The 25,974-nt window shown below is 46.0% G+C and overlaps 1 protein-coding gene across 3 annotated transcripts in view; it reads right to left on the bottom strand.

The window, feature by feature from the left end:
- The window catches only part of ICE1 (interactor of little elongation complex ELL subunit 1), a 1,011,762-nt gene that overhangs the window by 335,746 nt on the left and 650,042 nt on the right, over nt 1-25,974 (bottom strand). The window lies entirely within an intron of this gene.

A 25,974-nucleotide genomic window follows, 5' to 3' on the forward strand; every position in this document is an offset into this window, starting at 1 on the left:
CAATGTTTTGGCTCAGATCTTGCAGAAGACTGAAAGTCATACACACAGCTTCTATTATTTGCAGTTTGGAAGACACTGAGTAACCAATTATTTTGAATAGCTAGATGAAGAGCCCATTCCACTAGAAAAACACTTCTACCACAAGCATGAATTTCGAGAAGTGGAGTCAATTTGTGGCCAAATAAAATAACTATCGGTAATGAACGTTTTAAAGTTTGAATCACAGGAAACACCTAGTATGGCATCTTGAGGGTCAAAGCATTTCATGTTTCTTAGGCACAAATTAAGGTAAAAAGAATTAAAAACCAACATTCAGAGATTTTCTATGTTTTTCCACTGGTTTGAATTTGAGATTCAATACAGGTTGAAATTCCTGCTCCAAGTATTTTGTTCAGAACTTACATGGCGAACAGCCTTGCTCTATTGTTGTTTTGAAAAGCTCTCAACTATCTTCTTTAATAAAAGATATCACATTTTCTCAACCAGTCAGTGTAGACGTAATGGTATTAACGCCCTTGGTGGAAAGAGAGGCATAGATCATTTGAATCTGATGTTGTACCCATTCTGCACACTATTTACTATTATCTTTTGGTATGGCTCCAAATCCAAGCCATATCAGGCTGTTAGACAAATATGTCAAACTCAAAAAGTCATTGTTTGGGGGTGGGCTAAGCCCTTGCCGGTTGCAAATGGGCTGTGGGTTTTCTCTAACGTGATAGGTGTTAGATGCTTGAAAGCAGTTTGATTGTCGTTTCTGGGAGCTCCATAGCAGTTACTATCCCTTCCAATGCACTCGCTGTTCACCCCAGTGTTCTTGCATGAACTGAACCCAAGGAAATCTCTTCATTTTCTCTAGACAGACATATTGAGTCACTGTATATTAAGAACACCATGAGAGCAACAACTCTTGCTAAGAAGTGCATCCAAGATATTCTGTTGCACATGAAGAGTCAAAGATTCTAAACAGAACCATGGACACTTCTTTATTAAGAAGACGTAGTAGGAATCCTGGGCAGATAATTAGCTGCATGCTAAGTTGCGCTGATGGCCTGATAGGAAAGGAAAGTTCCTTCTTTGACAATCGTCTGTAAATCTTCTTACTTCTCTCTGAACAGAAGCTCCATGTGTAACTGCATTGAATAACTGCATGCAGTGACCCAAAAGCTCTAATGAGAGGCTGAATTCATAACTGTTGTTGAGGTTTGCCATAATTTCCTGCTCTTTGACCCCTGCCTCCTGCTTCCTTTTCTAGCAGTCCCTATGACTCTAAAGTGTTAGACTGTTTCATTACCAAATAATGGAATGATGTATTAGGAGGTGGAGTGGTGGCTGTAACTGGTATGTGTCATGCAGAAAAAAAGCATCTGAACTTGTTGGGCTGTACCTTTTATGGAGCAACTGAAAGCTTGTTTGTGCTGTAGCTCCTCAGATGTCCATGTTCATCCCTATGATGATCATATCTGGGTTGATCTTTGCACGCAGGCTCTTGTACGAAAATATTAGTTCTGGGTCTGTACATCTCATGTCACTCTGGAAAATATTTTACTAATTGTGTTTAATACACTGCTTCTCCTTTAAAAGGCTTATTTCCACTACAACGGACAACAAAAAACATCAAGAGATAGATCTACATTGTGAGTAGTGCCCTAGAGTCGGACACAATGGCCCTCAAATCCTAGACATTAAGTGTCACGTCATTAACCTGGAATGATACTGCCTAGTCTTGAGATTTATCCTGATGAGTATTACATTGTTCAAATATGGTCATGGCAAGCAGTGAAGAGAACTCATGCTTTCACACCATATAAGAAGAGGCTTTATTTTTACAACTCTCAGCTGAGGCCTGAACCTAGCACACTCTGTAGTCCTCATTCTTTTATCTGCATCAGTTGAGATGAAAATCCTCTACAGAACAAGGTGAGTCTGTGCAGTGGTACCCTTTGTTTTTTTGCTTATTCAGTGTTATCCTCCAGTTACTATTTTGCAAGACCACAGGTGTTCCAGGTGTATTTGATTTTGTATGAAAGCTGTGCTCAGATTACTGGGCAGATCCACATTATTGGTCTTTTCTGAGTGAAAGGGTCTACTGTCCTCTCAATTAACGCAATGTAGCGAAACGCGTTGACAGCGATAGTAATACATTGGTCTGGATGCAAAAGCTCTTTTAACCATACCCATTACAACAGACTGCAACATTGAACTCACTAGTTAAAGATCATCCAACCACCATCATTGAAGTCTCTTGCGTTTAATATGTGCAGGGCATGTATGTGGTTCAAGCATTAGTTATTGAAAGTTGGACGATTGTACAATCTGTGAGTGCTTGTGAAGATGGGGTTTCCTTTGGGAAGGTAGGCTGTTTAAATGTTGGGAGTCCCACACTACCTGTCGGCTTTTCTAGGTACCCCTTCTTGAAACTCTGCTGCACATGGTTGATGGGGAGGTGTCACTTATACAGATTATTTCTCCGCTGCCTGGGTGAACACCATCATTCTATATTTTCTTGTGCTGTGCTCGATTTCCCTAGAACAGATGCAAGGCTCAGTCCATTCCACAAGACTGCTGGAACAAGCCAAAACTAGTTAGACTGGGTACTCTTGTCTTCAGAGCTAGTGAAAATTGGACACTAAATGGAAGGACGTACGTCTCATGATTGGAATGGTGCTTGATCTTTAAATAAAGCAGACCCTCTGGCTGGCTCTGATTTCCGGAATTAGCCATGAGTGTAGTAACTGCATTTTCAAGACTTGGTCACAGAAGACCAGCTGGAATTAAGGAGATCTGCATACAACTTTAGGATAGAGAAGTCTGACCAGAAGAGGAACCATTGTTAAATGGCTGCTTTCATTCCAGTTATGTATAGGTCTGAAAATCCTGCAAGAAGCCTTTCTGCTGTGATCAGTAGAGATATAGCTCTCCTGTCAAAACACTGGACTTAACCTACTAGCAAGAGCCATTCTGAACCCAGAAAGATGTTGCGAAAAGTTTGGATGAATGGAGAATCTACATGGAGGATATCTATATGGCCAGAATTCAGTCATGAGCCCCTGCAGTCCAAGTAGCCAGTAGAAATAAGAACCGGGTTCCAAAGCAGCAGCAACACATTCCTTGACAGGTTTGTGAAAATACTCTGTTACAGAAAAACTAGCACCTTTTATTTGAGAGCTGCAAAAGCTCTTAGGGTCTTAATCCATCCCCAGAAGGTGATTGCATCTTCAGTTTCGTTTTTTTATTAAATCCTGATTTTATCTTTTATTTTACCAACCTGCAAATAATAGTGATATTCCTTATTTTGTCTATATGATTAACTTGATAATTAGGATATTCAATATCATTTTTTCTGTCGTGTGGAATCTTGCCCCTACCACATTCCACAGTATGCTTCATTTTCTCACCCTTGCCACTAAGACATCCAAGTTCCCAAATGGATTGATCCAACTGGAAAGTAGTAGTATGTGGCCTTTGGACTCGAGTAGTACGAAAAATGTTACTTCGCTCTAAACAAATTATTGCAGCATGATGTGCTGTAGATTTACATTGTGTGCACTCTTCTGGCATCTAATGCAAAGTTGGGAATATTAAAAGCTGTTTATTTCACTTTCTAGAATGACTTGTCATGTAGACAAAACCCACAATGAATTAGCACGCAGAACCTCATCTTAGATTGTTATAATTTTACCAATTGGAATAAGTGTGTCTGCTTGGCATGTTAAGTAAGTATGAAATGCTTAGTAAAGTCGCTAGTTACACCCAGTATCCAGCAACAGAGGAGGTGAGTGGTGCCTGGGAACCTTTATAATGACAAGTAAAAATATTTGATTACAGGTTCTTAACATTTTCCTTTTTTCAGCATGTGTTGTTGGAGATCAAATGCAGTGCACCCACTTAATAGGAGTGTCTCGTACCCTTAAGTCAAGGCTGAGGTGATAGGAAACTAGAGGCAGTTGTAAATGTTTTTTCAAGACAATTTGACCCACTATGGCCTCCTTTTTGCATGAATGTCAAATAATTCAATTCAATTCAATTCAATTCAATGAAACTTTATTCGGATATCAGGGTATCCACAACATTACAAATACATGAATTGAATTGAATGTCAAATAACAATGTTTGGTGAAGGTATATGTAGAAGACCACGATGCTGACTTTCAAATATTCATAAGTGGGATTGTTACAAGGGAAATCCATTATGACCCTCTTTAGGAAACTTGCTTAGTGTATGGTGCACACTTATTCAAGTGGTGCACCTTGCACTAATCGAGGAAACCCATATGGTGATTTTATTGGTATTTGATAACAATTGAAAGCTCTCAAAGTGGTAGCTGTGGAGGTCAGCCTTCAGGCTTATCTTGAAGGAGTGTTAAGCAGCGTGTTTCACTAGTTTATTCAATAGAGTAACTTTAACGAAAAGGAACCACAAAGTGTTTATCTAAAAATACTTTACTTTATTACACAACTCACTAACACATTAGTATATCTCCTACCCAGAGATATCAACACAATACACAAGAATACTTCAAATGCAATCAGGTAAGTAGCACAAAATACAGTGGTCTCCAGGGAGAGACAAAACCATATAGGGTAATAGGACACACCTGAATGAATGAATGAATGCTTACTTGTATCGCGCAAAAGAACTTAGCCCCAAGGGGCATCAAGGCACTATCAGATGGAAACGACTGAGACATAACCGGAGGCAGAATATCAAAAAGAGTGGAAACGCTGAAACTATCAGGATTAATAAGCTAGGGAGAACAGCCATGTTTTTATAAGTTTGCGAAAAATTGTCAGAGATGGTTGTCTGGCAATTTCCGGCGGGAGCGAATTCCATGGTTTAGGGGCCAACAAGGAAAATGCTCTACTGCCCCTTCTCGCATTGTTAACCCTCGGAACTATGAGCAGATTTTTCGAGGCAGATCTAAGGCATCTGCTGGGAGTGTAAGGTGTCAGTAGGGATTTAACCCCTTCCGGGCCTGATCCAAAGAACACACTGTGGGCAAAACACAGAATCTTAAATGATATTCTCGCCTGAATAGGCAACCAATGCAGTTCTCTTCTAGCCGTCGTCGCTGACGATCGCCTAGGCAGATTCAGAACAAGCCTGGCGGCCGCATTCTGGGTTGCCTGAAGTCTTTGGATCGCTTTCTTATTTATACCCCCATAGAGAGCGTTACAATAGTCGATCCTGGACAATACCAGGGCGACCGTAGATTGTTTACATGCCTCAGGGGACAGGAAAGGGGCTATCTTCTTTAAGGTTCGAATGATGGTACAGCAAGTGCCAACCGTTTTGTTGACCTGTAGATCAAATGACAGGGTAGGGTCTATAGTCACGCCTAGATTCTTGGCGGATTTGGCCGGGCGAGGGCATTGGCCCAGGGAGGTAGGCCACCATTCCTCACTCCACAAATCTTGATTCCCACCAAAGACCAAGACCTCAGTCTTCTCACCGTTGAGCTTGAGAAAGTTCCTTATCATCCATGATGATACTGCTTCCATGCAGGTCTTGAATTTTACAGCACAGTCTTGCCCCGACTGAACTGTCGAGACAACGATCTGCGTATCGTCGGCGTAGGATAACACCTGATATCCAAAGGCTCTTATTATTTTTGCAAGGCGGGTCACGTAAACGTTAAACAGAACCAGGCTAAGCGCCGAGCCCTGTGGGACCTAACATTGCACCGCCTGAGTAGGGGACATATAGTCGCCAAGTTTCACTCTTTGCTGTCACTGGTGCAAAAAAGAGGACAGGAGACTCAGGGCGCTACCTTCGACCCCTATCCCCCTCAGTCTGTCCACCAGAATAGAGGGGGATAGGGTATCAAAGGCTGCTGTTAGATCCAGCAAGACCAACAAAGTGGTCTGGCCTTTATCCACCTCAGATCTATTATTATTTACCACGACCGTAAGGGCAGTCTCCGTGCTACGGGCCGCGCGAAATCCATGTTGGGAGGCATCCAAATGATTCTCCCTCTCCAAAAATGCTGTCAGATGTCGATTTAAATGGGCTTCAAGAATTTTTGCAGGTGCTGGTAATAAGGAAATCGGCCGAAAGATTTTCAGCACCTCAGGGTTCAGAGAAGCCTTCTTCAAAAGGGGTTTGACCACAGCAAGTTTCCACACTTGAGGGAAAATTCCCTCCGTGATAGCGTTATTTAGGATCTCAAGAAGAGACGGTAGTAGGGTACTTCTGCAGGCCTTTAAGATTTTCAAAGGACAAGGGTCCAAGGGGGAACAGGATTTAGTGGCTTCTAAGATGCGATTTAGCTCTTCCCAAGATAACTCGGGAAATTTCAAAAAGAGGGAAGTAGAGCTGGGTCCCCCATCTATATTCATGACAGCCGACTGCCCTGTAGGAGCCTGGGAATCAGCTTCACTATTCAATTTTTGGTTAAGAATTTCCAATGAAGAGTGAATATCAGCTATTTTGGTTAGGAAAAAGTCAGCAATGTTGTTACATAACATCTGTGACTCAGTCACAGAGTTAGCTGACTTAGGGACAGAAAGGGAGTTAATGGTTTTAAAAAGCTCCCTAGATGATCTCAGCCCAGAGCTGATATCATTAAAGTAGTTCCTTTTTTCCTCCATTATAGCTTTTTTGTATTCCTTAAGCGCAAATTTATGTTGAATTTTCTTCGAGACATTGGGCATTGCAAGCCAGGCCCTCTCCTTTTGTCTGCAAATCTGCCGCAACGCTCTAAGTCGCTCGGAATACCAAGGGGCCGACGGGCTCTTTCTGGCAACATAATGCCTTTTCGGGGGTGCTAAGGTGTTCATAGCTCTCCCCAACCCATTAGACCAGTTCTGAGCAGCCACATTTGGGTCTGATCTCGAACAGATGGTGGCCGATTGAAACAGAGGAGCTAACGTATCATTGTTTACCTCTCTAAAGTTTCTTCTAATCTCCCATGAATTTCCTCCAGATACAGATGTCACAGGCATATTCAGATTAAAAGGAACGGCCAAGTGGTCTGACCACGTAAGAGGAATGGGGGTTTCTATGGTAAGCCTATCATCATTCGTAAAAATACCATCTAGCGTATGACCCGCTAGATGGGTCGGGCCAGTAACCAGTTGGTTAAACCCGTATGCCTTCAGACCTTCCACCAGAGAAGTTGTGTCGGTGTCCTCAGCCTTCTCAAGGTGAACATTAAAGTCACCCAAGAGAGTGAAACACGCTCTATTCATAAAGCGCTCTAATAGAAGAAAAATGTCATTGGTGAATGCGCATCGAGGACCAGGCGGCCTGTAACACAAAATGCCCGAAAAAGATGTAGTGGAATTCGGCTGTATGGAGAAGTACAGGGCCTCCAACTTATCCGAGGGGGGATGATAGCGGGTCAATACGGCAAATCTCCGTAATGAAGACCCAAGGGGGGTCTCTAGAGAGAACAAACTCCCTAAAGGCTACGTTGTTTTTAACGAGGGACCTTGCATTAATGAGAAAGCCTGGTTTCATAGGGATAGGTATATGCCCCTTTTCTATATGTGTCTTAGACATTTTGCTTATAGGCGTTCGTTTAGTATCGATCTCCAAAGGAGTAGTACATCCACAGATTATACTCTCCGGACCTCTAGTATAAAAACAGGGGCGCGAGGGCGGTTTAAGAGATAGCAATGTGGCTCGAGAATACAACTCACATTTTGCAGCAAGAGAGAACCTCATTATAAAGGGCTTAGTTCTATTTGTCCTAAGGCCCAGATTGGTCATAAAAAGTATTAAAGGGATCCAGCAAAGACTGGAGGCCATTGACTGCTCTGGCCATGAGGACTGCGCCATTGGTACAAAGTAATACCGGCACCTGACGCAGTCCAGTTTTTGGTAGATCTTTCCTCTTGCAACAAAGTCCTCAAGACCATTAATATATAGGAGAAAAGAAAGGGGGCAAGGACACAGCATTGCCTTATCCCAGTTACAGATGGTAAACCCTCTGTGAGTTCCCCATCTATGGTATATCAAACTTTACCTGAAATATGGGCATGGAGCATACGAAGCAGAGTTATAATTGAGATATCGATCCCCAAATATCCCATGATGTCCCAAACCTTTGACCGATTTATTGTGTTAAATGCACATGTGAGATCAATAAAAGCAAGGTGCATACACCCTTTTTTTGCTGTCGTGTACGTTTGCACGATAAGTGTCAAGCTCAGTTTGCTTAATTGTGCCCAGGCCCGGACGAAATCCAAACTGAATCTCAGAAAGACAGTGTGATTCTACTACCCAATTTTAAAGTTTGGCTAGTATATCTCTGCCTGGGATGATTACCAAACTATCCAGCAGAGAAATTGGTCAATAGCAGCGTGGTTGACCTGTGTCCCCCTTAAAGATGGGGAGTATAATCTCCTCCTGCAAAGTTTTATCTAAGGGACCAATTATAGCAGACCTTAAAATATTTGTCAGTTAAGGGCCCCAAAACTGCAGGAGGGACTTATAAATATCAGATGGTATCCTATCCTTAACCGGGGCTTTATCAGATGGACTACTTAATGTAGCCTGGCTAACATCTGAGACTTCAATTGTTTTACTAAGGGCAGTGGGCGGATCCAAGTCTTGACCCATAGGAGGTTTGGCCCTCCTACCTCATTGGCGCTCTCTTCACTATTACTTAAGATACTTCAGAAGTGTTCCACCCAACTGCCAGCTGCAATAAGGGTCTCAGCTTCAGGGGTACCCTCTGCTAACAGGTTAGGGGATTGACCACCTGCCAGAAGGCTCTTGAGTCTTTAATGTCGGACGCAATCTTAAGATCTTCCAAGGCCTATTCTTTAATTTCTTTTTGTCTAGCAGTAATAGCTGCCTTATAAAACCTCCTGGCCGTCTGAATTCCTTCCAGGGCTCGGGGATGGGTCTGGAGTGTTTGTTTTAGGAGCCTATGGGCCTGTAAGCATGCCTTGTTGAACCATCAAGAGTTTTTACCATGTTGTATTATATTCAACAAAGGATGCTCTGGAAAGAGATGAGAGTAAGGCAGAGCAAAGTAAAAAATAAATAAATGTTTAGCTTAGTATAACAGCTCTTTAGCTCTCTCCTCTAGTCTTCCGCAGATAACCTCTTAAGTCAATCCAAGTGGTGTGATATTGGTAAGTATCTGTTCAGCATGATTTATAAAGGAAAAACCCTGCCTAACCTCTCGAATTATTTGGCATAAGTCCTAAAATTGAATTAGCAAGGATCAGGAACAGTTTGTTACAATCTTTGATACTTTATTTAAGTAATACACATTGTTATCACTTATTTAAAAAACGATTTTCCCTACCTGTGATTGCATCATCTTATTTCTTTCTTTTTAAATGTCTTTAACTGTCTTTGCCTGTGGTTGTTACAGTTTAAAATTGTAGTTTTAACCTGCCACTGATTGCATAATTTATCCCATGTTTTTGTGTTTAAACTTGTGGTTGTTCCTGCCTGTGACTGCTTCCATTTAACCTGTTGAATTGTGGGATTTGCAGTCCAAACTCTGTAGTTCTTCCCTCTCATTCCCTGTGACTATCAGTTTTTCCCTCCAAACGTCTCCTTTGCTCTGTGCTAAGACCTGTATGTTAAGCAGTGCACCCCCAGTGACCATTTTGTGTTAACAAGTCAGTGAAACCAGCCCACCCAGCACCACTGAGACAGCAGTAATCTGCTGTAAACTGTTTAAACTGTGTTTAATAGGGACTGTGCACTTCGTTTTTTGGCCAGGAGAGGGAGTAAAGTTTTATACAAATAGTGTTGTTAGGGACAAGTTTGTTGGGGCCTTACCTGCTGAAGTCCAAAGTGTGGATTGAGCTGGTCTGTCTCCTAGGAAATTTCTGAATAGAGGAGCAGCTTCCAACTCCCTGGCCAGCAAACCTTGTCTGAGGTAGCTGGGACCTGATATAGTCTGATATTGTTTGGTACATGTGTACACGGATTGGTTGTTGTATCTGATGTATCTTTTGGATTAGGGTTAGTGTGCTCATTGGTTGGGTATTTGTGAGTTCTGATTGGGCTTTGATTCAATCAATGTAGTGTTGGGACTAGGGCTAAGGTTAGGATTTCTATTGGAAGTAGGGACTAGGGCTTCCTGTGTTGTTGGTTGTTGGGACTAGGGTGGGACTAGGGCTAGGCCTTTAGTTGTAAGTAGCTATTAGGCCTTATGGTGTGATTGGTTGCTTGACTAGGTGTGTGACTAAGAGTAGGGTTAGGCTTTCTACTGGAAGTAGGGACTAGGACTTCCTGTGCCAGTGGTTGCTTGGACTAGGGTTGAGACTACTGGCAGGACTAGGGCCTTTATTGGACGTAGAGATCAGGGTTTTTTAAACTGATTGAGTGCTTGGACTAGGGTTATGATTGGCTGTAAGGTCCTCGTCTCCTATTGCTTCTAGATTTTAGGGCTAGTGCTATGATTGGATAGTGTTAGGGCTTTGGGTTCCCATTGGCTGAAGGGGTCACCTGATTGCTAGGGCTATAAAGGGCCAAAGCTTAGGGTGTCTCAGCCCAGGCGTCAAAGCTAAGGGTGGAGAGGACATGGGTGAGTGCCTGTTTGAGCCTGTTCGAGACTGGTCAGGAACATGGGCCAGGAATGCTGCTCATTTTCCCATTCATTAATACAGACCCTATGTATTTGTCCCTCTGTATATAAGCATTTATTTTCACTATAGAAATGTACCTATCTTTGTGTATTGCTTTGTATAAACATGTACAATTATTATCTTGTTATAAAAACAAAAACAAAAGGAAAAACAATCATCTTTGGTCTACATGTACTTGCTTCCATTGTGCATCTATGTACCTCCATGTACTTGGATCTGTGTGTCTGTTACTTTGCTCCTGAAAATGCATATCCAATGCACTACCCTATTTCTCATCTGCTACCTCTATCAATATCTTTAATCTGCATATACTTACCTCCTTTATGCATCTATATACTTTCAATGTACTTATGGATCTATATATTTTTCACGTTCTTCTAATTTAGCATTTCCAATGCACTACCCTATTTCTCAGCCTATACTTCTCTCAATATATCTTCTAGCCATCTTTCTGCCTCATCTCAAACTTCTTTCTACTACTCTTTCCAATTCACTACCCTATCTCTCACCCTATACATCTATCATTATATCCTCTACATCCACTCTCTCATTTATCCCAAACCCCATACCACTACTATGTTCCCCAAAAAAACCTTTCTTGACTCTCTCCTACTCTACCCCTCCTTGCATCATCCAACACCTCTTTTACTATACCGATCCCCCAAAACAAACCTTTCTAAACTCTTCCCTCTGACTCTTCCCCTCCAAAAAACAGTTTTACTCATCCAAAAGCCTCCTCCTACTTCTATGACCTAAAACAAAGCAATCCTTCACTCTTCTATCCCTCCACTATCATTTTCAGTAAAAATAACAGACTAGCATGTTCACTTCTCTAATTCCATATTCCACAATACTAATTCACCACTAATCCTTTATGAGTTCCAGAGTAGCGTGCTACTCGCCAACAAAGCGTTTCAACACCTCATCAGGGTTACAAGCGCTATATAAATGCAAACCTTTTTTCCTTTTTTACCCCTCCCCAACCCTTCTCAATCCAAATAACTGACTAACATATCCACCACTCACATTACTTCATATTTCACTATACTAATTTTCAACACTAATCCTTTATGGGTTCCGGAGTAGCCTGCTACTCGCCAGAAAAGCGCTTCAACACCCCATAAGGGGTAACAGGTACTATATGAATGCAAACCTTTGTTTCCCTTCTATCCCTCCGCTATCCTTCAAATAACTGTCTAATATCCACCACTCAAATTACTTTCATATTTCACCATACTAATTCACCACTAATCCTTTATGGGTTTCCGGAGTAGCGTGCTACTCGCCAAAAAAAAGCACTTCAACACCCCATCAGGGGTTAAAAGCGGTTTATAAATACAAACCTTCTTTCCTCTTCTATTGTCAGGGACTGTCCGGGACTATGTGGGGAACACAGTCAGGGACTTGGACAAGGACTGGGAACTGGGTAGAAGACGTACACAGAAAGAAGGAGTACAGTGCTGCCCAGGATCATACAGTGAGTCAGAGAAGAAAGAGGAATCCAAAGGGGAAGCCTGTACAAGTGAACAAGATGGGTAAGACTCAGAAAGGAAGGGCACTCACAGGGCAATTTAGCATTCAGACTAACTACACCCAGGACGGACGTGCAAGACATATATATAATACAACATTAACAATAAAGGGGGGTGTAGGGTAAAGCACTCAGGAAGCTCCACATGGTAAGACTGAAGCTCAGTAGGTTTCTTACCCGCAATTGCTGTTACAGATACTGACTGCAAATACCCACATGTAGGATATGCATGCAAAGACAGGGTCTGTGGAGCTTATACCTATAGTGATGTTATACATGTAACTCTAAGACAAAACTCACAGTGAACAAGAAACACCACCTAGGTAGTCAGCTGAGCCCACAGATCCTGGCGATCAAACAGGAATGCGCAAGGCAGTAACAGCACAAGCACAATAGACAAGGAGCTAGCAAGGAGGAGTGCTTAACAGGAAAGGAAGGAAATGACAGGGCACACTTGGCAGAAAGCAGGTAACAAACATAGAAGGTAACAGAAGTAAGACAGCAGAATAGAAAGGCAGCAGATTAGAACTGGAACCAAGGAAATGGGAAGCAAGGCAGGGACTGGAAACGAATATACAGAAGGGGAGGCTACAAGGGTATACTAGAATAGTACAGGTTAAGGAATCAAGAAAACAAAGTAGCATAGAAGGCAGTGCTGGGGCAGGAACAAGAAGTGAGGTAAGGCTCAGGAGTTAAGGCGGCACTGCAGGCAGTGCTGGTTAAGGAACAGGGAAATTACTAGAGCTCAGGAGTCAAGGTAGCACTGCAGGCAGTACTGGTTCAAGGAAACAGGACATAGCTACAGCTCAGGAAGCAAGGAGTCAAGAGAGCACTGCAAGCAGTGCAAATCCGGAACAAGAAATAGCTAAGCCCAGGAACAAGAACAAAGAATAACTATAGCTCTGGAACTCAGGAAACAAGGTAGCACTTCAGGCAAAGCTAATTCAGGTACAAGGAATAGCTATAGCTCAGGAACTCAGGAAACAAGGTAGCACTGCAGGCAGTGATAATTCAGGTACAAGGAATAGCTATAGCTCAGGAATCAAGGAACAAGGATTAACTATAGCTCAGGAATCAGGCAACATGGTAGCACTGCAAGCAGTGCTAATGCAGCAGAAGGGAAACTGTTGTAGTTCAGGAACAAGGAATACTAAGGCTCAGGGGTCAGGGTAGCACTGCAGCCAGTGCTAATTCAGGAACAGGGAAAACAGCCGCAGATACGGAACAAGGCATAATTAAAGCTCAGGAAACAAGAATAGCAAAAGCTCAGGAGCACTGGAAACATGGATTGGTCTCACCGGTAAACAGCTACAATGACCAACCCTTGCCTGAAGGGAGCGGCTGGGGCTTAAAAGAGCTCACAGTAATCACATGCAGCTGGTGTGAGCAGGCTAGCAGCAGCCAGCCACAGGTGAGCTGAATTCCTCCACCCATCCATGGCCTGCAGGGGTGGAGACAAAGCAGTGAGCAGGGAATTCTGGGTAATGGAGTTTCAGGCATGAGTAGGCTGGCTTTAAGTCTAAGCAGGCTGGCTTTCACAAAACCCGGCATGGATTGGGAATGGATGTCAATTCCCAAATAGTGTCCAAATGGCTGGAAGTCAAGATATGCATGCAGGGGAGTGTCAGGAAGCATATTAGAACACTGGAGAGTCCCACAGTTCAGCCCCCTGGTGGTGGACATGAGAACACAGGGAGCGAATCGTGACATCTATCCTTCTGCTATCCTTCCGAATAAAAATAACTGATTAACCCCTTCCGTGCTGAGCTCGCCATGGCACACAGTGCTCGTGTGCTGATGACGAGCTCAGCTCATCATCACACCCACCCCCGGAAATCCCTCTGGTGCCCTTTTCGCTCCCTAAGCCTTGGGAGCTGGGGAAGACCTTCCCCAGCTCCCGAGCCCCCCCCCCCCCTGGTTTCCCTGAAATGACTATCAGCGTGCACGTCGCGCTGACCTCATTTCAGTGAAACGGAAACTGAAATGAGCCAAAAGGCTCATTTCAGTTTGTTTCTCCGTGCTCAGGGGGCTATCTCAGCCCCCTGAGCACATAGAAACCCAGGAGAGGTATCGTTGGGAAGGGGAGATTAGTTTACCTTAGAGTACCAGGTAAGAATCCCGACAGCATAACTTTTTGTGTACGTCATTATTGGTATTAGAGAGTGAGGATATCGTGATCTGTGTATGACATTTCTAGTGCGGCAAGACATTGAGGAGATAGGAGTTTTATACCCCGCACCGACAAGTGGTATCATCCTCTCTTATATGAGAAGGTTGATGAAGTCCTGCTGTGCTTGATCTAGTCACTGACGGGCACGAATCCTTTAGTTTGGATTGCTCATTATGGTGGCACGGGTTCCCAGTGTGGACATTGGTGAGGGTCGATGGTGAGACCTTGAACGTGAAGGTCAGCATTTCTGACGCTATTCACGCCGGGCTCACCATGTGACTTAACTGTAATACCCCGTGGGGTGTGAGCTCCATGAGGCATCCTTGTAGCTCATGTCTTTTTAAACTGCGGGACGATGCGCACACGATTGTGGCACTTCTCTGTACATCAAGTTGGACTGATGCACACTCCCTATCTTCCATCTCTGTTTCCTTTTTCCTAGGTTTATGCTACAGGAGAGGCCTCGTCCATCAGCCACATTGTAGGCTACACAGTGTTTTGACGTGGCCTGTCTCCTTCTGAGGGTACTATTTTTATTATGATTTTAACATGCACATCACGTTTGTAGCCCTGATGAAGCGCCAACGACCTGTGTGGCAGTAGAGGCGCGAAACATGTCGACTCGCTACAACCAGGCACAGAGTGTCTGTTGGGGTAACGTGTACCCATGGGGGCTGATTGAATGATAATCTTTAAAGAACAACCCCTGGTCATTTTTTTATTTAATTTTTTGATTTCACATTGCACGCACTTTTCTTACCCTCTCCTTGGGCCCCAACCCCACACACCCGCATGCACCATCCGGCATTTTCCAACAGATCTCCGATAAAGTGACCCTTCGGGGGGCCCGTAGGGGATTGCAGCGCCGGCCCTATGAGGAGCAAATGCCCGATGATGAAGCATGACACCCTTCGAGGTGTGTGAGGGCAACAGGAGATAAGAATTGTTCTTTCCTCTCCCTGGTGGGTCCTTTTATGACCTAGGTTTCTTTCCTTCTTTTTTGCTTGAGAGTGCTGGATAATTTTTGTGTGGTAAAGTGTGGCATCACCGGGCTCACACAAATTTCCTGCCACCCAGCATTCCCCCAGGTCTCCCTTGAAAAAGCAGGTGGTTTTGACATAGCCAATTTTGAAGTCGCCTCACTACGTTTTGGGCCCTTGCCTGTCACGGGTACTTGGGCCTCCCACACAAGTGAGACACCATTTTTATTGGGAGACCTGGGGGAACACTGTGTGGTAAGAAATGTGTGTGAGCCCCGTGATGCCACACTTTCCCACACAAAAATGTGTGAAAAAACAGATTTTTTTCAGCTAAAATTGAGGTTTGCAAGGGAACCTGGGTAAGTGAACGTTGGGGGATCCACGCAAGCCATATGTCATGTACGCGGCGTATTGCCGCTCCGTTGTCACCTCTAAACACGATCGGCTGCTGGAATCCTCACTTCCAGTTTGTGCCTCAGCCCGGTCTAGTTGTTCGACGATCCACCTCTGCAGCGGAGCACTTACGGGGGACACGCATAAACTCTGCGTAGTCCCGTCGGGTCACTGCTTCGGATTCTACACGGATTCCAGGTCCTTGCTGAGATAAGGTGGACGCTTATCTCCTTCGCCTGCTTCCCGCTTCCACGGAAACACCCGTTCCTGAGTCCCGCGCTGATGCGCTACTAGGTATTCCTGCTCATTGCCGTCTAGGGGGTACGTACTTACGCGCTAAGGCATTTCTAGCTTTACCGCTATCCCGCTGAAGCGCCTGTTTCTTGGGCCATGCTTTGTTTATTTGTGAATGGCAGCACGCACAGGAGCGCGATTGTTTTGAGCACCACTAATACGCGCTGGAGCGCTTTATTTTTGCACACTGATAAGCACGCAAGAGCGTGTTTGTTTTCAGGACTGTATTCACTCGCGCTGAAGCGCTTGTTTTGGAACACATGAAAAGCACGCAGTTTGAGGTGCAAGACATTGCTGCATAAATGCACGATATAAAGAGCCTATAGCAGTACACTGTCACCATATTTTTGCTTTTCTTGCCAAGCGCAGGAGCGCTTTCCTTCATTCCCTAAAGGAGCAACCATACTATTATTTTCTGCAAGGGGTTCGCAAGCCTTGGTGAGTACCTTTACAGTTGGCCCTCACGCAGAAGTGTTTAGAGGTGTACATAGGAAGGAGGTGGGGTTTGAGCTCCTTTTCTAACGGGTCTCTCTGTCTTCTCCTGGGGTACATCACGGTCCTACCCGAACTATTGCCTCCCATCTCCCTCCGCATTCCTGGCTCCTTTCCCTGGTTTCACCTCATCCCTGCCGGGTACATCGTTCCCTACGGGGTCAGGTGGGTACAGGGGCGGTAGCTCTTGTCGTCTCTGCGGAATCTCTTCACAAGCAGAGGTACGCCTTGTGGGGATCTTGACACCATACCTCCTTGGAAGCCCCCGGATGTCTACTTTTCAGAAATGTGTGAGTTTGGTAGGTTTCCCTAGATGGCCGTCGAGCACGGGGCCAAACACCCAGGTGACCCCCCCTTGAAAAAGCAGGTGGTTTTGACATAGGCAATTTTGAAGTCGCCTCACTACGTTTTCGGGCCTTGCCTGTCGCGGGAACTTGGACCTGGCACACAAGTGAGGCACCATTTTTATCGGGAGACCTGGGGGAACGCTGGGTGGTAGGAAATTTGTGTGAGCCCAGTGATGCCACGCTTTCCCACACAAAAATGTGTGAAAAAACTGATTTTTTTCAGCTAAAATTGAGGTTTGCAAGGGATTCTGGGTAAGGCAACGTTGGGGGATCCATGCAAGCCATACCTCCTTGGAAGCTCCCAGATGTCTACTTTTCAGAAAAGTGTGGGTTTGGTAGGTTTCCCTAGATGGCCGTCGAGCACGGGGCCATAAACCCAGGTGACCCTCCCTTGAAAAAGCAGGTGGTTTTGACATAGGCAATTTTGAAGTCACCTCAGTACGTTTTGGGCCCTTGCCTGTCGCGGGTACTTGGGCCTCCCACACAAGTGAGGCACCATTATTATCGGGAGAACTGGGGGAACGCTGGGTGGTAGGAAATGTGTGTGAGCCCAGTGATGCCACGCTTTCCCACACAAAAATGTTTGAAAAAACTGATTTTTTCAGCTAAAATTGAGGTTTGCAAGGGATTCTGGGTAAGGGAACGTTGGGGGATCCACGCAAGCCATACCTCCTTGGAAGTCCCCGGGTGTCTACTTTCCACAAATGTGTGGGTTTGGTAGGTTTCCCTAGGTGCCGGCAGAGCTAGTGTTCACAAACTACAGCTAGGCACTTTGCCAGAAAAGTCATTTTTCACTAAAATTGAGGTATGACCACGTTGCATTTTGCTGTTTCCTGCCGCAGGCACTAGGCCGACCCACACAAGTGGGGTACCATTTTTCTCGGAAGCCTTTGGGGAACGCAGGGTGGAAGGAAATTTGTGGATACACGCAGATTCCAGAACTTTCCACCACAGAAATGTGGAGAAAATGTGTTTTTTTTGGTCAATTTTTCAGGTTTGCAAGGGTTTCTGGGTAACAGAACCTGGTGGGAGGCAGTCAAGTCACCCCATCCTGGATTCCCCTGGGTGTCTAGTTTTCAAAAATGTATAGGTTTGCTAGGTTTCCTTAGGTGCCGGCAGAGCTAAGGTTCAAAAACTACAGCTAGGCACTTTGCAAAACAAGGGTCATTTTTCACTGCGAAATTGAGGTGCGACCACGTTGCGTTTTGCGCCATTTTCTGTCGAGGGCATAAGGCCAACCCACACAAGTGAGGTACTGTTTTTATCGGGAGACTTAGGGTAATTCAGATTTGTAAATCAACTGTTATTACCTATTGAGTTTTCATGCATTTCTCCCTTCCAAATGAAAGACATGGTGTAAAAAAGAAGTCATTTTGAAAAATGACCAATAATTGTCATGCTAGTATGAGTATTCCCAATTTTGAAAATGTGCAAATATGTACTGTTTCTAAACTCTCTAATTTGTACCCATTTCAGAAATACATAGGTGTCTTTCGTACCGATTTTTCCATGCATACATTTTCCCAGAATAATTGCTCTATACCCGGTACATAATAAAATATCATTGCAAGTTGCTGCTCAATTTTTGGCTCTGGGTTCGTCGGGTTCTTGGTGAACCTACAAGTCCTATATATCCCCACAACCAGGAAGGTCCAGCGAATGTAACGGTATATTGCTTTCAAAGAGCTGTCATAATTACAAGGAGTTGACACAAAAGGCAGTTTTTTTCAACTAATTTTCAATTTTTCCAATATTTAACTGTTAGTTTCCATAAAGAAACCTTCATGGATTTAGACAAATAACCCCTTTCTGAATTCAGAATTGTGTCTACTTTTCTAAAATGGATAGCTTTCCAGTATCCATTATTGCTTTCATACTCATTTTTACCATTAACTGGAAGGAGGTCGGGGGGGCGTGGCTTGGCCGCAGAGCGGAATGGCTGCCTGAAATCGCAGCTCCGCCGATCGAGCTAATTAATCCGCAAATTATCGGCGATTCTGGAGTTTTGACTCGGACGTCTTGGCCCTGATGTTGCATGCAGGACACTAGGAATACTTGGCGAAAATCCTGTGCCGGTAGGAGCGACCAAAGCGGAGATAGCACTGACTCGCTCTGAGTTGCGGAAGGGCCTGGCACGCTGGTGAAAGCCGGGGGCTGGCGTGAGCTCCAGCCCGGAGGTAGGTGGCAATAGAGAGGGGCGCGAACTCGACCCGACAGACCCTGCAGCCACGGACTGCGGAATAACTCCCCACCGACGGTGCAGCCGAGCATTAACAAGGCGGTACAAACGCTGGGGCCAGAGACTGAACGTGGGGCGGTGAAACTGCGGGGTGACCTCTGAAAAACACCGCACACGGACAAGCCAGCAAGAACACGGAGGACACGCGGTAAGAGGTCGGGCCCGCGGGACAGAGAGGCGGTGGTGCCGAGAACAGTGTGCGGGTTGTAGCCGCGGCGCAGATGGGCATTGCGACCGTTGAGCTGCGGGACGTTCCTGACCACGCTGTAGCCTGGCGACTCGGGCTCGCCCTAGGGAAGAAGGGGAGCGGGCCGCCATATTGGAATAAGTGAAGGAGCGGCTACTGGATAGAAGACAGGGAGCTGGAGTGCGGCCAGAAGTTGCATAGAGACAGAGGCGGTTGGGGCGAGCTGGAGAGTAGGTGCCATTTGGGAGACATATCAGTTCAAAATAGTGGCGTGGTGCAAAATCCTCCAGCGCCCGAGACAAAAAGGCGCGAACTTCAGAACTGAATCGAGACTGGGCCGAAGAGACGGTGAGCGCACCGCGCGTCAGTACCCGAGTGCGTTGCCAAAGACGCATTGGAGTGGCAAGATAAGAACTGCGGTCCAGGAAGGTGTGCCGTGGCGGGCCCACTGTAGCGTGTGGAAGACCATTGCGGCGCAAATACAACCAGGTGCGGGCGGGAGCGCCCGACTGGCTGCTGATATCGATATTTAACACAACGTCTGGAGTGGGGTGCTTCCCGGCTCGGTGGCCAAGTGGTGGTGTGCGGTGGTGAGCCTGAACTGCCTGAAGTGAGACTGCAGCGCGACGCTGACATGGGCAAACCAGACACGAGGCAGCCGCGGATCACGTTCGACAAAGCCAAAAAGAAAACGGCTGATCAGGAACATCATGATGATGACGCTTCGAGGGAGGACCAGAGTGGGTCTCAAGCCGCCGACATAAAATCGATGTTCCAGGAGCTAAAAACAAGCCTACAAGGTATAGACACTAAAATGGACGCCCTAGCAGCATGTATGGACAGCATCACGAAGAGAATGGACAAACAAGAGGGGAGAGAAGGGGTGCTGGAGACACGTGTGACCGAAACTGAGAAGGGCCAAACAGACCTGGACAAAAAGGCACATGGACAAGGTACTAGCGCTAATCCAGCAAAAGAATGAGGATTTGGAGGCACGCTCGAGGCGCAACAACGTCCGCATCACGGGCGTGGCGGAATCAACAGACATTACAAATATGGAGCAATATGTCGAACAGATGTTGAAAGAACTCATTGGGTCAGGTCTGTCGCAGATGTTCCTCATAGAAAGAGCACACAGGTCTCTGGGACCTAAGCCCAAACCGGGAGCACCGCCTAGGCCAATCATTGCGCGCGTTCTAAACTATAGAGACCGTGACACGGTACTCCGGATGGCGAGAGACATGACGGACGTGCAATATAAAGGCAATAAAATCGCTATTTACCCGGATTTCACTCTCCAAGTACAAGCGGCTCGTAGAGAATTCATGCCGGCGAAGATCTTCCAGCAAACAGGGACAAAATATTCACTAATATACCCCGCTAAGCTTAGGGTGCAGGGACCGGGCAGGCCCACCTTCTTTGTGGATGCGAAGGCGGCTTTGCAGTTCGCGAAACAGCTGGCCAAAGACCATAAGAACCAGGCACACTCAGAAGCACCCGAATCGTCGGACAGACTAAGTGATATAGAATGAATGCTGTTATGTACATGTAGGAAATGTAATGTTACTGATATGTACTAGGTGGGATGAGGCCTGTTTATAAATTTGGAACAATGTGGGCCACACGCTTGTGATAGACGGCATAGACAAGTGTGCGGGATTGGGGATGAGGAAGGTCCTTGAGTCGACACGTCCAGGTCAGCGCTCGATCACCCTGTCAAGAGTACGGGGATAGTGAGAGACCAACCTGCGTACCCCAGGGGATGATTCCCATTACCTGGACACTGAGAATGACTATGTATAGTTTTTGCACATGGGGGGGGTGTTCAGGGGGGGGATTGCACAACCTAATTGGGGGGTTGGAGCGGGTGGGGAGTTTGGACGCGATGCGTCGGAGGAAGTGTTGGTTCCGTAGAGCAGGGCACTCCGAGAGCTAAATCACATAGTCAAAACTACATAAGGAGTAAACACGTCACTGGCTTGCTACTGGAACACTTTCTTTTTATGCCCCTGCAGACGTGAAACAAATAAGGTGTATTACATGGAATGTGCGGGGCATGAATGACAGACGTAAAGCCAGATTGGTACAGGCCTTCCTACTTAGAAAAGAGATCGACATATGCCTATTGCAGGAAACCCACCTTACAGCTAATGCCACACAATTACTAAGACACAATAGATGGGGAGAAATAATGCATGCTCCGTATTCAAACTACTCGAGAGGGGTGGCGGTTCTGATTAGAAGAGGGCTACAATGGACAACACATGAGGTAGTCAGCGATACTGAGGCCAGGTTCATATTGTTGGTGGGGACGCTGTGTGGTATGAGAGTAGCGCTGGTGAATGTTTATGGTCCGAATGATGATAATCCTGACTTTTACTGTGATGTATGGCACAAGATTCAGGCCTGTGGCCCAGCGGCATTAGTGTGGGGGGGAGATTATAATGTCGTGCTTTCCGACGCGCTGGACAGACAAGGGACAGCTAGAGAACACCATCCCAGGGCGGCTGAAGCACTAGGAGATATCATACAGGACGCAGACCTGATAGATTCCTGGAGGGCGCTACACCCCGGGATCCGTGCGGGAACTTGCATAACTGCACATAGAGCCGCATGGTCCAGGCTCGACTACTGGCTGCTATCTAGGGACATACACACGTCTGCTGTGGAGGTGACACACTTGCCCAGGTCATTATCTGACCATGCCCCTGTCCGCCTGACACTGACCACGCCGCCACAGTATGTACAGCCATTCAGCTGGAGGTTCCCCTCCCGTGCACTGCGAGACCAGGTTTTTCAGCAGGAACTGAGAGAGAAACTGGAGGAATACTTTGAACTTAATGAGGGCACTGTGGAATCGCCGGGCACGCTGTGGGAGGCTTGCAAGGTGGTAACGCGGGGTTAATTGCATGTCGCTAAAAACTGGGGTGTTAAGATCCATAAGGGATACCCTAAGCAAACTGGAAGCAGAACTAGCTACACTAGAATCAGCATTACTTGAGGCACCCACAGATAGCACACGTTTAGAATTTAGATCGAAACTCACTCAATATCAAGAAGAGGCGGACAGAGAAGTGAAGTTTCTGAATAAAGATAGTCAGGCTAGACGATATGGCGAAGGGGAACGGGCAGGACGTACGCTGGCGAACATGCTGAGAGCGCCTAGGGGAATAGATTACATATTGGAACTAAAAAGGGGGGAAGGTGATCTTATTAGAGAACCCCCAGACATACTGGAATGCATGACGGAATACTACAGAACATTATATACCTCTAGGGTAACGCCCGATGACCAAGTACTAAACGATTATCTGGATACTATAGCCTTAGCGTGGTTCAATGATGGAGCTAGGCAATATATGGACCTATCGTTCACGCAGGAGGACATACGAGTGATCATAGATGGTTTGCCGCTGGGCAAGGCACCAGGACCCGATGGGCTGACAGCGGCCTTTTATAAAGAATACGCTGACATCCTGGTCCCGAGGCTGCATAGGGTGTTTGAGGAGGCAATGGTGTCAGGAATACTTCCACTATCGCTACGCGAAGCGATGATAATCACGCTGCTCAAGCCTGATAAAAACCCCACTAGTCCGGACTCATACCGCCCACTCTCTTTGATACATCTAGATGCCAAGATCTACGCGAAACTGATTGCTGACAGACTTAAGTACATGATGCCCCAAATAGCGCTATCTGATCAGTCGGGTTTCGTGTTGGGTAGATCCACATCGCACAATCTGAGAGTCCTGTTTGGGCTCCTACACTACTTTGACCCTAAGGTACAGGCCACAGCCCCTTTATTGGATGCGACTAAAGCATTTGATTCTCTTGAGTGGAAATTCCTACTAACACTTTTTACCCAAATGGGATTCAGCCCGCTATTTGCAAAGAGGATTGGTATAATTTATAATAATCCGACTGCCAGAATACGGGTGAATGGACAGGTCTCTGATCCCATAAACATAACAAGAGGGACTAGACAGGGGTGCCCTCTGTCACCGTTACTCTTCGCTATTGCGACGTAACCATTGGCGGCGCGCATGAGACAACATCATACTCAGCGAAGCATTGGTTTCACGTCAAGAGGCCTGCTCATCTCCATGTATGCCGACGACATTACCATATACATGAGGAACCCTGCGGAAATTTTGACCCGCTGATGAGAGAGATGGTGCGCTACAGTGGACTCACTGGTATAGATATAAATTGGTCGAAATCAGTGATGCTGCCACTGACAGATGGCACAAACAGATGCCATACTGAATTCCCCATAGACTGGGTTACGGATGAAGTCAAATACTTGGGTATAAAAATAAGTCGCACTATTCAAGAGATATGGCTGTCTAACTTCGGAGTGGCCATGGAGTGGCTTGAAAGCAAAGTAAAGAAATGGAAAAGGCTGCCGCTATCGCTGACAGGGCGCATAGCCATCACTAAGATGGTAGTCGTGCCCAAGTTCCTTTACCTATTCGTGAACATCCCCTTGCCACTAACGAAGGCCTTCTTCCGCCGACTTAGATCTGCTATTATTGAGCTGGTCTGGGCTGGCAGGAAACCCAGAGTTACCTGGAACCTCCTTACACTCCCCTTCCACCAAGGGGGACTGGCAGCCCCGGATTTTGAGCTGTATGCTTATGGTGCACAGGCCCAATACGTGCATTACTGGCAGCATCAGATCCCTTACCAGCCTCACGTGGCAATAGAGGAGGATGTGGCAGCACCCTGCCCCCTGAAATCAGCCGTATACCAGAGATACAAAAAGTCACATGAAGATATAGACACAGTTGAGGTGGTCCGCTGGGCCTGGTCGAACATTGCGAAACGAGCAGGCGTAACAGAATTGTATGCTCCGAGTATGCCGTTGGAGGGAAACCCACTGCTGGGACCGCTGACAGACGCGGCGGTGACAAGGAGGGCGCGCAGCTGTGGCCTGAAGGTAGCGGGTGACCTATACCCGGACGACACTTTTCTTACCCTACAAGATTTGAGTGCGTCTGGGTAGCCAACTGCCTCGGAGCTACTACTGTATTATCAACTGAGGGCGGCATGTAAGCACAGATACCCTGTGTTCCTCGAGGCTCCACCGACACTGGCAGCTCTAGAGGACATACTGTCAAACAACTCCTCACGTAAATTAATAACGCGCATTTAGGAATACACAGAATACTGCACCGTTACCACACACTAATTCAAGGGTACAGTGGGAGGTGGAGGCTGACATTAGTATTACTGAGAAGCAGTGGACGTTCTGCTGCACCCAACTAGAACACTTATCGCCTAACTATAGACTGCGGCTGATACATTTTAACTATTTACACAGGACATACCGCACGCCTAGACAGCTATTTAAAATGGGATTGCAGGCTGATGCGAATTGCTGGAGATGTGGAGAGCGGGAGGCTACATTTTTCCATCCAACATGGGTGTGTGGACCGGTGCATAGATTTTGGGTGACAGTCTTCCAAAAAATAGGGCAGATAGTGAGAATGACGCTGGCCCCGGATCCACTTGTGGCCCTACTGGGATTTGTGATGGGCGTGAAGTTGGTGGCTCTTTTGTTACTGCTAGCTAAGCGGCAAATAGCGATCCACTGGAAGCAGAAAGCTCCGCCAAAAATATCATGCTGGGTGGAATCAGCGGTGTACTGCAGGGATCAGTTGACTGCGTACTGGGATATCATGTCACAGCGTTCACGACCAGTTGATATATGGCAGCCTCTGGTAGAATGGCTTGCAGGTGCGGAAGAAGAGGAGAGTGACTGAAGATACGAGTGTGGGCAGAAGCGTTACGTAGGGTGGTTGGATTTGGGGTACGGGGGGTGGTCGGAGCGCGGTATAGCAGTGACTGCCCCACGATGGCAAGTGCTTGGAAGGCTGGATGTGGTGTCTCGTCAACAGCGCTGCTGTGATGGCACGTCTGTGATATGTGTGATGTTGGAGTGTAGTGAGTGAAAAGCCAAGGAATAAAACGAACATTGTACGTTCAACACGTGGACACCTGTTCCGGTAACTGACCGGGGTTCTGAGATGATCGCCTACCATTGTTTTGTTACTTTTAAAGTTACGTATAAATCTCAAAACTTTGCACAAAGTGTACGGTAATTGATATGTGCTAGCGGTGCGCCGCTACAGTAACACGCTGGGTTGTTGGCTGAATAGCAGTGTACACCTTGATGACCATAATAAAGGTTTTTGAAAATTTAAAAAAAAAAAAAACTGGAAGGAGGTCCAAAGCACTAAAAATAGCAAAAATAGTCTATGTCCCAGAAAAATGCCAAAACTGTGTGAAAACTGTTGGTTCTCTGACAAAAGACTGTCATTCCCTAAAAGCTGGGAAAATGGTGATTTCAGCCCCACAAATCCTTTTTTGACAACATTTGCAGGGAAAAACCCAGAGGCTTTCATTTTCAGCCCGTTTTTCCGATTCTTCTGAAAAATATAAATTTTTTACTGTATTTTGCTTAATTTCTGGGACCCCTCCAAGGAAATCCACAAACCCTGGGTATCTTTAGAATCCCGATGATATTGGAAGAAAAGGACGCAAATTTTGCGTGGATACCTTATGTGGTCAAAAACTTACAGGGGCTTAAGCGCGCACTACCCCAAATAGCCAAAAAAAGGCTTAGCACAGGGGGGAAAGCACTGGGTGTACAGGGGGGTATTCTAAGGAGCCCAACTGTACATGGGATCATACTTCCAACACTGCAATCGTTGTTGGTGCATGATTTCAGCAGGACCGAACTGGAAAAGTGCCCATTTCTACCCACCTGACTGTCCAGGCA

This window comes from Lissotriton helveticus, chromosome 4_1 (assembly GCF_964261635.1).
Source record: "Lissotriton helveticus chromosome 4_1, aLisHel1.1, whole genome shotgun sequence".
NCBI lineage: Eukaryota > Metazoa > Chordata > Amphibia > Caudata > Salamandridae > Lissotriton > Lissotriton helveticus.